At 31.3% G+C, this 15,932-nt stretch overlaps 1 long non-coding RNA gene across 1 annotated transcript; it reads left to right on the top strand.

Annotated features, from left to right (window-relative positions):
• Positions 1–11,966: 11,966 nt before the first annotated feature.
• Positions 11,967–13,918, top strand: LOC147870924 (uncharacterized). The gene is made up of 3 exons (XR_015533034.1): positions 11,967–13,053; positions 13,201–13,454; positions 13,777–13,918. It is a non-coding gene; the product is annotated as an uncharacterized LOC147870924 (long non-coding RNA).
• The last annotated feature ends 2,014 nt before the right edge of the window (positions 13,919–15,932 follow it).

Raw genomic sequence — 15,932 nt, 5'->3', positions numbered from 1 at the left:
TCTGAATTCAAATTTTTTTTAGAAAATTTCGAAAATATTCAGTTTTCTTCGCGTTTCATGCCATTTACAGCAACTTTTAATTTTTTGAAACTTTTTGAAAATTTTTGAAAATTTCAATTTATTCGAAAATTTTCGGAAATATCGAAAAAAGGGAAATCGTCGAAAATGCTAGGTTAGGTTAGGTTAGGTAAGGTTAGGTTAGGTTAGGTTAGGATAGGTTAGGTTAGGTTAGGTTAGGTTAGTTAGGTTAGGTTAGGTTATTTTTTAAAATTTTCAATTTTTCGAAAATTTTCGAAAAATCGAAAAACGTGGGAAATCGTTCATAAAGCGCAGAAAACCAAAAAATTTTCAAAAATTCTGAATTCAAATTTTTTTCGAAAATTTCGAAAATCTTTAGTTTTCTTCGCGTTTCATGCCATTTACAGCAACTTTTAAATTTTTGCAACTTTTTGAAAATTTTTTAAAATTTCAATTTTTTCGAAAATTTTCGGAAATTTCGAAAAACGGGAAATCGTCGAAAATGCTAGGTTAGGTTAGGTTAGGTTAGGTTAGGTTAGGTAAGGTTATGTTAGGTTAGGTTAGGTTAGGTTAGGTTAGGTTAGGTTAGGTTAGCTTAGGTTAGGTTACGTTAGGTTATTTTTTTAAATTTTCAATTTTTCGAAATTTTCGAAAAATCGAAAATCGTGGGAAATCGTCCAAAAAGCGCACAAAACCAAAAATTTTTGAAAAATTCTGAATTCAAAATTTTTTCGAAAATTTCGAAAATATTCAGTTTTCTTCGCGTTTCATGCCATTTACAGCCACTTTTAACTTTTTTGAAAATTTCGAAAAATTTTGAAAATTTCAATTTTTTCGAAAAGTTTCGAAAAATCGAAAAACGTGGGAAATCGACCATAAAGCGCAGAAAACCAAAAAATTTTCAAAAATTCTGAATTCAAATTTTTTTTCGAAAATTTCGAAAATCTTTAGTTTTCTTCGCGTTTCATGCCATTTACAGCAACTTTTAATTTTTTGAAACTTTTTGAAAATTTTTGAAAATTTCAATTTTTTCGAAACTTTTCGGAAATTTCGAAAAACGGGAAATCGTCGAAAATGCTAGGTTAGTTTAGGTTAGGTTAGGTCAGGTAAGGTTAGGTTAGGTTAGGTTAGGTTAGGTTAGGTTAGGTTACGTTCGGTAAGGTTAGGTTAGGTTAGGTTAGGTTATTTTTTTAAATTTTCAATTTTTCGAAAATTTTCGAAAAATCGAAAAACGTGGGAAATCGTCCAAAAAGCGCACAAAACCAAAAAATTTTTAAAAATTCTGAATTCAATTTTTTTTTCGAAAATTTCGAAAATATTTAGTTTTCTTCGCGTTTCATGCCATTTACTGCCACTTTTAATTTTTTGAAAATTTCGAAAAATTTGAAAATTTCAATTTTTTCGAAAATTTTCGTAAAATCGAAAAACGTGGGAAATCGTCCATTAAGCGCAGAAAACCAAAAAAATTTCAAAAATTCTGAATTCAAATTTTTTTTCGGAAATTTCGAAAATCTTTAGTTTTCTTCGCGTTTCATGCCATTTACAGCAACTTTTAATTTTTTGGAACTTTTTGAAAATTTTTGAAAATTTCAATTTTTTCGAAAATTTTCGGAAATTTCGAAAAACGGGAAATCGTTGAAAATGCTAGGTTAGGTTAGGTTAGGTTATTTTTTTAAATTTTCAATTTTTCGAAAATTTTCGAAAAATCGAAAAACGTGGGAAATCGTCCATAAAGCGCAGAAAACCAAAAAAATTTCAAAAATTCTGAATTCAAATTTTTTTCTAAAATTTCGAAAATCTTTAGTTTTCTTCGCGTTTCATGCCATTTCCAGCAACTTTTAATTTTTTGAAAATTTTTGAAAATTTCAATTTTTTCGAAAATTTTCGGAAATTTCGAAAATCGGGAAATCGTCGAAAATGCTAGGTTAGGTTAGGTTAGGTTAGGTTAGGTTAGGTAAGGTTAGGTTAGGTTAGCTTACGTTAGGTTAGCTTACGTTAGGTTAGGTTAGGTTAGGTTAGGTTACGTTAGGTTAGGTTAGGTTAGTTTAGGTTAGGTTAGGTTAGGTTAGGTTAGATTAGGTTAGGTTAGGTTATTTTTTTAACATTTCAATTTTTCAAAAATTTTCGAAAAATAGAAAAACGTGCGAAATCGTCCAAAAAGCACACAAAACAAAAAAATTTTGAAAAATTCTGAATTCAAATTTCTTTCGAAAATTTCGAAAATATTTAGTTTTCTTCGCGTTTCACGCCATTTGCAGCTACTTTTTTAAATTCTTTGAAAATTTCGAAAATTTTTGAAAATTTAGATTTTTTCGAAAGTTTTCGAAAAATCGAAAAACGTGGGAAATCGTCCAAAAAGCGCACAAAACCAAAATTTTTTGAAAAATTCTGAATTCAAATTTTTTTTCGAAAATTTCGAAAATCTTTAGTTTTCTTCGCGTTTCATGCCATTTGCAGCCACTTTTAATTTTTTAAAATTTCTACAATTTTTGAAATTTCAATTTTTTCGAAAATTTTCGAAAAATCGAAAAACGTGGGAAATCGTCCAAAAAGCGCACAAAACCAAAAAGTTTGAAAAATTTTGATTTCAAAATTTTTTTCGAAGATTTCGAAAATCCAGTTTTCTTCGCGTTCCATGCCATTTGCAGCCACTTTTAATTTTTTGAAAATTTTGACAATTTTTGAAAATTTCAATTTTTTCGAAAATTTTCGAAAAATCGAAAAACGTGGGAAATCGTCCAAAAAGCGCACAAAACCAAAAAATTTTGAAAAATTCTGAATTCAAAATTGTTTTCGAAAATATTTAGTTTTCTTCGCGTTTCATGCCATTTACAGCCACTTTTAATTTTTTGAAAATTTCAATTTGTCGAAAATTTTCGAAAAAACGAAAAACGTGGGAAATCGTCCAAAAAGCGAAGAAAACCAAAAAAATTCAAAAATTCTGAATTCAAATTTTTTTTACAAAATTTCGAAAATATTCAGTTTTCTTCGCGTTTCATGCCATTTACAGCAACTTTTAATTTTTTGAAACTTTTTGAAAATTTTTGAAAATTTCAATTTATTCGAAAATTTTCGGAAATTTCGAAAAACGGGAAATCGTCGAAAATGCTAGGTTAGGTTAGGTTAGGTAAGGTTAGGTTAGGTTAGGTTAGGATAGGTTAGGTTAGGTTAGGTTAGGTTAGGTTAGGTTAGGTTAGGTTATTTTTTTAAATTTTCAATTTTTCGAAAATTTTCGAAAAATCGAAAAACGTGGGAAATCGTTCATAAAGCGCAGAAAACCAAAAAATTTTCAAAAATTCTGAATTCAAATTTTTTTTCGAAAATTTCGAAAATCTTTAGTTTTCTTCGCGTTTCATGCCATTTACAGCACCTTTTAAATTTTTGCAACTTTTTGAAAAAATTTTAAAATTTCAATTTTTTCGAAAATTTTCGGAAATTTCGAAAAACGGGAAATCGTCGAAAATGCTAGGTTAGGTTAGGTTAGGTTAGGTTAGGTTAGGTAAGGTTATGTTAGGTTAGGTTAGGTTAGGTTAGGTTAAGTTAGGTTACGTCAGGTTATTTTTTTAAATTTTCAATTTTTCGAAATTTTCGAAAAATCGAAAAACGTGGGAAATCGTCCAAAAAGCGCACAAAACCAAAAAAATTTTAAAATTCTGAATTCAAATTTTTTTTGAAAATTTCGAAAATATTTAGTTTTCTTCGCGTTTCATGCCATTTGCAGCCACTTTTTTAAATTTTTTGAAAATTTCGAAAATTTTTGAAAATTTAGATTTTTTCGAAAGTTTTCGAAAAATCGAAAAACGTGGGAAATCGTCCAAAAAGCGCACAAAACCAAAATTTTTTGAAAAATTCTGAATTCAAATTTTTTTTCGAAAATTTGGAAAATCTTTAGTTTTCTTCGCGTTTCGTGCCATTTGCAGCCACTTTTAATTTTTTTAAAATTTCTACAATTTTTGAAATTTCAATTTTTTCGAAAATTTTCGAAAAATCGAAAAACGTGGGAAATCGTCCAAAAAGCGCACAAAACCAAAATGTTTTGAAAAATTCTGAATTAAATTTTTTTTTCGAAAATTTCGAAAATCTTTAGTTTTCTTCGCGTTTCATGCCATATGCAGCCACTTTTAATTTCTTTAAAAATTCGACAATTTTTGAAAATTTCAATTTCTTCGAAAATTTTCGAAAAATCGAAAAACGTGGGAAATTGTCCAAAAAGCGCAGAAAACCAAAAAGTTTGAAAAATTTTGATTTCAAAATTTTTTTCGAAGATTTCGAAAATCCAGTTTTCTTCGCGTTCCATGCCATTTGCAGCCACTTTTAATTTTTTGAAAATTTTGACAATTTTTGAAAATTTCAATTTTTTCGAAAAATCGAAAAACGTGGGAAATCGTCCAAAAAGCGCACAAAACCAAAAAATTTTGAAAAATTCTGAATTCAAAATTGTTTTCGAAAATTTCGAAAATATTTAGTTTTCTTCGCGTTTCATGCCATTAAAGCCACTTTTAATTTTTTGAAAATTTCAATTTTTTCGAAAATTTTCGAAAAATCGAAAAACGTGGGAAATCGTCCATAAAGCGAAGAAAACCAAAAAAATTTAAAAAATTCTGAATTCAAATTTTTTTTAGAAAATTTCGAAAATATTCAGTTTTCTTCGCGTTTCATGCCATTTACAGCAACTTTTAATTTTTTGAAAATTTTTGAAAATTTTTGAAAATTTCAATTTATTCGAAAATTTTCGGAAATTTCGAAAAACGGGAAATCGTCGAAAATGCTAGGTTAGGTTAGGTTAGGTTAGGTTAGGTTAGTTAGGTTAGGTTAGGTTAGGTAATTTTTTTAAATTTTCAATTTTTCGAAAATTTTCGAAAAATCGAAAAACGTGGGAAATCGTTCATAAAGCGCAGAAAACCAAAAAATTTTCAAAAATTCTGAATTCAAATTTTTTTCGAAAATTTCGAAAATCTTTAGTTTTCTTCGCGTTTCATGCCATATGCAGCCACTTTTAATTTTTTTAAAATTTCGACAATTTTTGAAAATTTCAATTTCTTCGAAAATTTTCGAAAAATCGAAAAACGTGGGAAATGGTCCAAAAAGCGCAGAAAACCAAAAAGTTTGAAAAATTTTGATTTCAAATTTTTTTTCGAAGATTTCGAAAATCCAGTTTTCTTCGCGTTCCATGCCATTTGCAGCCACTTTTAATTTTTTGAAAATTTTGACAATTTTTGAAAATTTCAATTTTTTCGAAAATTTTCGAAAAATCGAAAAACGTGGGAAATCGTCCAAAAAGCGCACAAAACCAAAAAATTTTGAAAAATTCTGAATTCAAAATTGTTTTCGAAAATATTTAGTTTTCTTCGCGTTTCATGCCATTTACAGCCGCTTTTAATTTTTTGAAAATTTCAATTTGACGAAAATTTTCGAAAAAACGAAAAACGTGGGAAATCGTCCATAAAGCGAAGAAAACCAAAAAAATTCAAAAATTCTGAATTCAAATTTTTTTTACAAAATTTCGAAAATATTCAGTTTTCTTCGCGTTTCATGCCATTTACAGCAACTTTTAATTTTTTGAAACTTTTTGAAAATTTTTGAAAATTTCAATTTATTCGAAAATTTTCGGAAATTTCGAAAAACGGGAAATCGTCGAAAATGCTAGGTTAGGTTAGGTTAGGTAAGGTTAGGTTAGGTTAGGTTAGGATAGGTTAGGTTAGGTTAGGTTAGGTTAGGTTAGGTTATTTTTTTAAATTTTCAATTTTTCGAAAATTTTCGAAAAATCGAAAAACGTGGGAAATCGTTCATAAAGCGCAGAAAACCAAAAAATTTTCAAAAACTCTGAATTCAAATTTTTTTTCGAAAATTTCGAAAATCTTTAGTTTTCTTCGCGTTTCATGCCATTTACAGCAACTTTTAAATTTTTGCAACTTTTTGAAAATTTTTTAAAATTTCAATTTTTTCGAAACTTTTCGGAAATTTCGAAAAACGGGAAATCGTCGAAAATGCTAGGTTAGTTTAGGTTAGGTTAGGTCAGGTAAGGTTAGGTTAGGTTAGGTTAGGTTAGGTTAGGTTAGGTTAGGTTAGGTTAGGTTACGTTAGGTAAGGTTAGGTTAGGTTAGGTTAGGTTAGGTTATTTTTTTAAATTTTCAATTTTTCGAAAATTTTCGAAAAATCGAAAAACGTGGGAAATCGTCCAAAAAGCGCACAAAACCAAAAATTTTTTAAAATTCTGAATTCAAATTTTTTTCGAACATTTCGAAAATATTTAGTTTTCTTCGCGTTTCATGCCATTTACAGCCACTTTTAATTTTTTGAAAATTTCGAAAAATTTGAAAAATTCAATTTTTTCGAAAATTTTCGAAAAATCGAAAAACGTGGGAAATCGTCCATAAAGCGCAGAAAACCAAAAAAATTTAAAAAATTCTGAATTCAAATTTTCTTTCGAAAATTTCGAAAATCTTTAGTTTTCTTCGCGTTTCATGCCATTTACAGCAACTTTTAATTTTTTGAAACTTTTTGAAAATTTCAATTTTTTCGAAAATTTTCGGAAATTTCGAAAATCCGGAAATCGTCGAAAATGCTAGGTTAGGTTAGGTTAGGTTAGGTTAGGTTAGGTAAGGTTATGTTAGGTTAGGTTAGGTTAGGTTAGGTTAGGTTAGGTTAGGTTAGGTTAGGTTAGCTTAGGTTAGGTTACGTTAGGTTATTTTTTTAAATTTTCAATTTTTCGAAAAATCGAAAATCGTGGGAAATCGTCCAAAAAGCGCACAAAACCAAAAATTTTTGAAAAATTCTGAATTCAAAATTTTTTTCGAAAATTTCGAAAATATTCAGTTTTCTTCGCGTTTCATGCCATTTACAGCCACTTTCAATTTTTTGAAAATTTCGAAAAATTTTGAAAATTTCAATTTTTTCGAAAAGTTTCGAAAAATCGAAAAACGTGGGAAATCGACCATAAAGCGCAGAAAGCCAAAAAATTTTCAAAAATTCTGAATTCAAATTTTTTTTCGAAAATTTCGTAAATCTTTAGTTTTCTTCGCGTTTCATGCCATTTACAGCAACTTTTAATTTTTTGAAACTTTTTGAAAATTTTTGAAAATTTCAATTTTTTCGAAACTTTTCGGAAATTTCGAAAAACGGGAAATCGTCGAAAATGCTAGGTTAGTTTAGGTTAGGTTAGGTCAGGTAAGGTTAGGTTAGGTTAGGTTATTTTTTTAAATTTTCAATTTTTCGAAAATTTTCGAAAAATCGAAAAACGTGGGAAATCGTCCAAAAAGCGCACAAAACCAAAATTTTTTTAAAAATTCTGAATTCAATTTTTTTTTCGAAAATTTCGAAAATATTTAGTTTTCTTCGCGTTTCATGCCATTTACAGCCGCTTTTAATTTTTTGAAAATTTCGAAAAATTTGAAAATTTCAATTTTTTCGAAAATTTTCGAAAAATCGAAAAACTTGGGAAATCGTCCATAAAGCGCAGAAAACCAAAAAATTTTCAAAAATTCTGAATTCAAATTTTTTTTCGGAAATTTCGAAAATCTTTAGTTTTCTTCGCGTTTCATGCCATTTACAGCAACTTTTAATTTTTTGAAAATTTTTGAAAATTTCAATTTTTTCAAAAATTTTCGGAAATTTCGAAAAACGGGAAATCGTCGAAAAGGCTGGTTAGGTTAGGTTAGGTTAGGTTAGGTTAGGTTAGGTTAGGTTAGGTTAGGTAAGGTTAGGTTAGGTTAGGTTAGCTTACGTTAGGTTAGCTTACGTTAGGTTAGGTTAGGTTAGGTTAGGTTAGGTTAGGTTACGTTAGGTTAGGTTAGGTTAGTTTAGGTTAGGTTAGGTTAGGTTAGATTAGGTTAGGTTAGGTTATTTTTTTAAAATTTCAATTTTTCGAAAATTTTCGAAACAGAAAAACGTGCGAAATCGTCCAAAAAGCGTACAAAACAAAAAATTTTGAAAAATTCTGAATTCAAATTTTTTTCGAAAATTTCGAAAATATTTAGTTTTCTTCGCGTTTCATGCCATTTGCAGCCACTTTTTTTAATTTTTTTGAAAATTTCGCAAATTTTTGAAAATTTCAATTTTTTCGAAAATTTTCAAAAAATCGAAAATGTGTGAAATCGTCCAAAAAGCGCACAAAACCAAAACATTTTCCAAAATTCCGAATTCAAAATTTTTTCGAAAATTTTGAAAATCTTTAGTTTTCTTCGCGTTTCATGCCATTTGCAGCACTTTTAATTTTTTAAAATTTCTACAATTTTTTAAAATTTAGATTTTTTCGAAAGTTTTCGAAAAATCGAAAAACGTGGGAAATCATCCAAAACGCGCACAAAACCAAAATTTTTTGAAAAATTCTGAATTCAAATTTTTTTCGAAAATTTCGAAAATCTTTAGTTTTCTTCGCGTTTCATGCCATTTGCAGCCACTTTCAGTTTTTTTAAAATTTCTACAATTTTTGAAATTTCAATTTTTTCGAAAATTTTCGAAAAATCGAAAAACGTGGGAAATCGTCCAAAAAGCGCACAAAACCAAAATGTTTTGAAAAATTCTGAATTAAATTTTTTTTTTACGAAAATTTCGAAAATCTTTAGTTTTCTTCGCGTTTCATGCCATATGCAGCCACTTTTAATTTTTTAAAATTTCGACAATTTTTGAAAATTTCAATTTCTTCGAAAATTTTCGAAAAATCGAAAAACGTGGGAAATGGTCCAAAAAGCGCAGAAAACCAAAAAGTTTGAAAAATTTTGATTTCAAAATTTTTTTCGAAGATTTCGAAAATCCAGTTTTCTTCGCGTTCCATGCCATTTGCAGCCACTTTTAATTTTTTGAAAATTTTGACAATTTTTGAAAATTTCAATTTTTTCGAAAAATCGAAAAACGTGGGAAATCGTCCAAAAAGCGCACAAAACCAAAAAATTTTGAAAAATTCTGAATTCAAAATTGTTTTCGAAAATTTCGAAAATATTTAGTTTTCTTCGCGTTTCATGCCATTTACAGCCACTTTTAATTTTTTGAAAATTTCAATTTTTTCGAAAATTTTCGAAAAATCGAAAAACGTGGGAAATCGTCCATAAAGCGAAGAAAACCAAAAAAATTTCAAAAATTCTGAATTCAAATTTTTTTCGAAAATTTCGAAAATATTTAGTTTTCTTCGCGTTTCATGCCATTTACAGCAACTTTCAATTTTTTGAAAATTTTTGAAAATTTTTGAAAATTTCAATTTATTCGAAAATTTTCGGAAATTTCGAAAAACGGGAAATCGTCGAAAATGCTAGGTTAGGTTAGGTTAGGTAAGGTTAGGTTAGGTTAGGTTAGGTTAGGTTAGGTTAGGTTAGGTTAGGTTAGGTTAGGTTAGGTTACGTTATTTTTTTAAATTTTCAATTTTTCGAAAATTTTTGAAAAATCGAAAAACGTGGGAAATCGTTCATAAAGCGCAGAAAACCAAAAAATTTTCAAAAATTCTGAATTCAAATTTTTTTTCGAAAATTTCGAAAATCTTTAGCTTTCTTCGCGTTTCATGCCATTTACAGCAACTTTTAAATTTTTGCAACTTTTTGAAAAAATTTTAAAATTTCAATTTTTTCGAGAATTTTCGGAAATTTCGAAAAACGGGAAATCGTCGAAAATGCTAGGATAGGTTAGGTTAGGTTATGTGAGGTTAGGTAAGGTTATGTTAGGTTAGGTTAGGTTAGGTTAGGTTAGGTTAGGTTAATTTAGGTTAGGTTAGGTTAGGTTAGGTTAGGTTACGTTAGGTAATTTTTTTAAATTTTCAATTTTTCGAAATTTTCGAAAAATCGAAAATCGTGGGAAATCGTCCAAAAAGCGCACAAAACCAAAAATTTTTGAAAAATTCTGAATTCAAAATTTTTTTCGAAAATTTCGAAAATATTTAGTTTTCTTCTCGTTTCATGCCATTTACAGCCACTTTTAATTTTTTGAAAATTTCGAAAAAATTTGAAAATTTCAATTATTTCGAAAATTTTCGAAAAATCGAAAAACGTGGGAAATCGTCCATAAAGCGCAGAAAACCAAAAAATTTTCAAAAATTCTGAATTCAAATTTTTTTTCGAAAATTTCGAAAATCTTTAGTTTTCTTCGCGTTTCATGCCATTTACAGCAACTTTTAATTTTTTGGAACTTTTTGAAAATTTCAATTTTTTCGAAAATTTTCGGAAATTTCGAAAAACGGGAAATCGTTGAAAATGCTAGGTTAGGTTAGGTTAGGTTAGGTTAAGTTAGGTTAGGTTAGGTTAGGTTAGGTTAGGTTATTTTTTTAAATTTTCAATTTTTCGAAAATTTTCGAAAAATCGAAAAACGTGGGAAATCGTCCAAAAAGCGCACAAAACCAAAATTTTTTGAAAAATTCTGAATTCAAATTTTTTTCGAAAATTTCGAAAATATTTAGTTTTCTTCGCGTTTCATGCCATTTACAGCCACTTTTAATTTTTTGAAAATTTCGAAAATTTTTGAAAATTTCAATTTTTCGAAAATTTTCGAAAAATCGAAAAACGTGGGAAATCGTCCATAAAGCGCAGAAAACCAAGAAATTTTCAAAAATTCTGAATTCAAATTTTTTTTCGAAAATTTCGAAAATATTTAGTTTTCTTCGCGTTTCATGCCATTTACAGCCACTTTTAATTTTTTGAAAATTTCGAAAATTTTTGAAAATTTCAATTTTTCGAAAATTTTCGAAAAATCGAAAAACGTGGGAAATCGTCCATAAAGCGCAGAAAACCAAGAAATTTTCAAAAATTCTGAATTCAAATTTTTTTTCGAAAATTTCGAAAATCTTTAGTTTTCTTCGCGTTTCATGCCATTTACAGCAACTTTTGATTTTTTGAACCTTTTTGAAAATTTCAATTTTTTCGAAAATTTTCGGAAATTTCGAAAAACGGGGAATCGTCGAAAATGCTAGGTTAGGTTAGGTTAGGTAAGGTTAGGTTAGGTTAGGTTAGGTTAGGTTAGGTTAGGTTAGGGTAGGTTAGGTTAGGTTAGGTTATTTTTTTAAATTTTCAATTTTTCGAAAATTTTCGAAAAATCGAAAAACGTGGGAAATCGTCCAAAAAGCGCACAAAACCAAAAATTTTTGAAAAATTCTGAATTTAAAATTTTTTTCAAAAATTTCGAAAATATTTAGTTTTCTTCTCATTTCATGCCATTTACAGCCACTTTTAATTTTTTGAAAATTTCGAAAATTTTTGAAAATTTCAATTTTTTCGAAAATTTTCGAAAAATCGAAAAACGTGGGAAATCGTCCATAAAGCGCAGAAAACCAAAAAAATTTGAAAAATTCTGAATTCAAATTTTTTTTCGAAAATTTCGAAAATCTTTAGTTTTCTTCGCGTTTCATGCCATTTACAGCAACTTTTAATTTTTTGAAAATTTTTTAAAATTTCAATTTTTTCGAAAATTTTCGGAAATTTCGAAAAACGGGAAATCGTCGAAAAAGCTAGGTTAGGTTATGTTAGGTTAGGTTAGGTTAGGTAAGGTTAGGTTAGGTTAGGTTAGGTTAGCTTACGTTAGGTTAGCTTACGTTAGGTTAGGTTAGGTTAGGTTAGGTTAGGTTAGCTTACGTTAGGTTAGGTTAGATTAGGTTAGGTTAGGTTATTTTTTTAAAATTTCAATTTTTCGAAAATTTTCGAAAAATAGAAAAACGTGCGAAATCGGCCAAAAAGCGCACAAAACAAAAAAAATTTGAAAAATTCTGAATTCAAATTTTTTTCGAAAATTTCGAAAATATTTAGTTTTCTTCGCGTTTCATGCCATTTGCAGCCACTTTTTTAAATTTTTTGAAAATTTCGAAAATTTTTGAAAATTTCAATTTTTTCGAAAATTTTCAAAAAATCGAATATGTGGGAAATCGTCCAAAAAGCGCACAAAACCAAAACATTTTCAAAAATTCTGAATTCAAATTTTTTTTCGAAAATTTCGAAAATCTTTAGTTGGGTGTCTTATAGATGCTCGTGAAGTACAACCTGGTGGCATAGGGGCTGTGTAGTGGCGACATATGCAATAATCGTTTATAGTGCTTCTTTCATTGAGCTGTAGTTTACGAAATCCCACCTGTTTTCATAAATGATGGAAGATATTTAGGTTATGGAAATGTTTATTAGTTGGTGTCTTATAGGTGATGTTGGTCGGACTTTTCAAATGAGTCAGCTCGCGAGACGTTTTCGCCCTTCTGCAAAATTACTTGTGAGAAATTATCGCGCAGGGAGAATGTCGGTGCTGAATTTGCGTGATGACTTGAGTGCCAACATGAAATGTGACGAGGATAAGTTCGTGTTGGAAAGGACGTGGACGATTTCACTGGGTGATTTATAGGTAGACGTGCAGGTATTCAAGAGTTGTGTCTGGTATCAATCTGAGCAGGGTGTCGAAGGTTGCTCTGTGCAGTAACATAACGGCGACCGACAGGTTATGTGACAAATGTGCCCTAGGATGTAGGCGATGTAGATGCAAATTGTGGGCTACTTGTTTCATAGTGCTTCGTGCGAAGTTGATTGAGCTGTAGTTTATTGGGTGTGGTTGGATTCATAAATTATTTTATGATTTTTGAGGTTATGGAAGTGATTGGTAGTTGGTTTCTTATAGGCGAAGTTGGTAGCTCGTTTCGCCTTTTTTTTTTTCTTCCTGTCGTTTTTAAGGGAGAAGATGTGTCACTAATGGTAGTCACGGAATAAAGTTTGAGGTCTTCATAATTTTACAGTCTTTCGAGTGGTATTTCAGTCAGCATTTGGTTCGGCAGTGCCGTGTAGTGTTCGCGGACGGGCATGTACCTCAGGTGTATTGTCGGTAGATGACAGGACAGTTCGTCAGGGTGCGCACATATTGATCGTTGAATATCCCTCATACTCCGCCGGTGGCGGGATGTGTTCGCTGTTTTTCAGACGTTGCCGTCCCTGCGTGCGAGAAAATGGCGCAGCTCCTCTGCTGTTATTGTTTACTTCGGACGGCGTGATGGTAGGATGCATGCCCAGTCGAGTGCAGCTTTACTCTCTTATATTTCCAATGCTTGCAAGTTTATTTGAACTGATGTTTGTCATCTTTCTCCTGTGTGAAGTACGTAAAGTGGGAAATATTTTGGTTGCACGAAAGGCCGGATTAGTTGCCAGTAGGTTATTAATGTGGTGTAGAGTGCCTTCGTAGTAAGAATTAATACTGGTCTCTCAATGCGGATGTTTATTTCTGTTCATGGTTTTGTTTCAGGTAGGCGTGAATGCAAGCATATGGGATACTTCAGCCGTTACGCAGTTTCGAGTCCATTACTACGAAGTTAGCAAGACTTTGCACCGGGAGCTGACATGATAATTGTGCATGATGGACACAATTCATCAGTCGATGCGGTTGGGATGACCCACAGACACGTGGTGGCAGCCTCTGTTTTTGTGACTTGCATGTGGAAATTCAGTAGCTGTTGATTTAAATTTGTGCAAGAGCTTATCGCAGTGAAGAAGCTAGAAGTAAGCAGCTAGGGTTACAGGTTGTAATGTTGGTTACGTGGCCACCACACCACACCACACCACAGTTGCCCACTTTTGATTCCTAGTGACCAAGTATGGGGTGTTCGTAGCATGCCTCACAATGCCACAAGGAAGACCTCAGGCCCTCGTGCGATTATATACCTTGCTTTCCGAGGAGGTGTACTGTTCTAGATTTAGTGTGAGTGCCTTGTCTGTCTGAAAGAGGAGTTTAAGATCAGGGGATGTGCTGAGTGGCAACTTTCATGTGAACTGTTGGAATTATCTGGATGCATTATACTTATAAGATTGTTTGTCTTTATAGAGGCTTATAAGAGGTTGTGCCATCCGAGCCCTGGTGACATCACGCAGGTGAACGAGTGTGCTCTGCGAGCCAACATTTGTGGCAATGGACGTTGCATTGATACTCCTGATGGATACCGGTGTGACTGCTACCCAGGATACTTTGCCCTTGCAGATATTGATGAATGCTCTGAACTAAACTGTTGTCAAGGAGGGCAGTGTACAAATACTCCTGGAAGTTTCAGCTGTGTCTGCCCACCAGGATTTGATGTGTCTTCTGATGGAAAATACTGTACAGGTTGGTTCTGGTTATATCATATTGTTTTGTTTGTGTTTTAATTTAAAGTAAAGTTGTTCTATTCTGCTCAAGTATAAAGTGTGAAAATATTATAAAAATTTAATCAGAATTGAAGAGAATGACAACTAAAAGCAGTGGATTTTCCATGTCAATACATTTTTTGTAAGACTTGAGGTTTTCACAGCGGTGAGTATGAAGATTTCCGTCTTCTGGGTTGTTGTGCTGTGTAGTCTGGTCGATGTTAACCAACGTTTCAGAGGTCATACTGCCTCCGTCATCAGAGTATGAAGATTTCTGTCTTCTGGGTTGTTGCGCTGTGTAGTCTGGCCGATGTTAACCAACGTTATATGACCAAAGTCATACTGCCTCCGTCATCAGGGCCCTGATGACGGAGGCAGTATGACCTCTGAAACGTTGGTTAACATCAACCAGACTACACAGCGCAGCAACCCAGAAGATTGAAATCTGAATACATTTTCGTCACATGAGGAAGATTACATTTCAAAATAGCACACAATTCTATGTGATATTGGTTATGTTGTATTTTTTAAAGCGTTTTACTCTTTAGTATGAAAATTCCTGATTTAAACAGTTGAAAGCATGTATTGTTTCTTCAGTTAGGGAGAAAAAAAATTAAACCATCTTCTCTGATCTCTTGCATGAACCTAATATTAAACTGGTGTGGTGCTACAGTTTTATACCATATTATTTAAATACAAGTAATTGTACTTGCGAAGTTTCCTATTTCGAATGTTTCCGAGCTTGACAACATTCTGTAGCTGTAGTGATACGTGATACCAACGGTTTTGATCGTTGTATTTCAGACCACGATGAATGTAGTCAGACTGGAATGTGTGTATAAATATGGATGGTTTTCCTTCAAATGTCACTGTCACAGTGGATTTATTCTCTCACCATCTGGACATGCATGTGTTGGTAAGATGTCGTTTGCCAAATGTACAAAACTTCCTAGGTAACAAGTCAGTAGAAACTTTTAGTCAGATTAAGTAATGAATTACCAGTAATTAACTGACCGTGGAGCGGAGTCCTGCTCGGGAAGCTAATAGTCACTTAGACAGCTGTCAGAAGCCATACCTTTCTTTTATTCCAAAATATATATAGAACATTTTGTTCTAAATAACAGTTTTTAATTTTTGTTTCGGATATTGATGAATGTTATGAGAACGCAAGAGTCTGCCTGAAGGGACGTTGTGAAAATATACCTGGATCCTACCGGTGTGTGTGTGTGCCAGGATGGTTTTACGCCATCATTGGATGGGACATTCTGTGTAGACTTGGGATGAATGTTCTCAAACAGGGATGGCAAATGTGTCAACATCGATGGTTCATTTAAGTGTGTCTGTGATTCTGGTTATCGACCGGGCAAAACATTAACCAACATGAATACCTGCAAAAAATTAAATTAAACATTTGAAAACTAATGACTTAAAATTTTTTTAGAGAACTTATCATCATATTTAAGGTATAGAGATGATGTTTTCACAGATGCGACATGTAGATTCTGTATAATAAAGATGCGTCAGTCAAGCCAGCACTGGTCACTGATTTTCATTTGAGTTTTCAAAGCACCGCTTTGGTGAGATTTCACGTTCTTATGGCATTGAAGATGGTGATTGTTCTGGGTTGTTTTTCCAAATGGGCTTATAGGTAGATACCAACATTTCAGAGAAACAGCCCCTAAGCTGTAGACAGTATCTTTCTCTGAAACATTGTGTATGTACCTTTGAGTCCCCATGGCGTTACAACCCACAAAATAATTATCATCAACAGTTTCATGTTGTTTGGTAATAAAAGGTAGAATATAAACTTGGGTGCTTTTAGGTGGTTCAAGATACAGCACATCCTCAATTTTTGTTTCA

The sequence above is a fragment of the Zootermopsis nevadensis genome, unplaced genomic scaffold (genome assembly GCF_977971745.1).
Source record: "Zootermopsis nevadensis isolate Lab colony 2312 unplaced genomic scaffold, Znev_1.0 Znev_ptg000083l, whole genome shotgun sequence".
In the NCBI taxonomy this organism is placed as follows: Eukaryota; Metazoa; Arthropoda; class Insecta; order Blattodea; family Termopsidae; genus Zootermopsis; species Zootermopsis nevadensis.
Note: the sequence above shows the minus strand (reverse complement) of the source record. Positions and strands in the feature narration are given on the sequence as shown.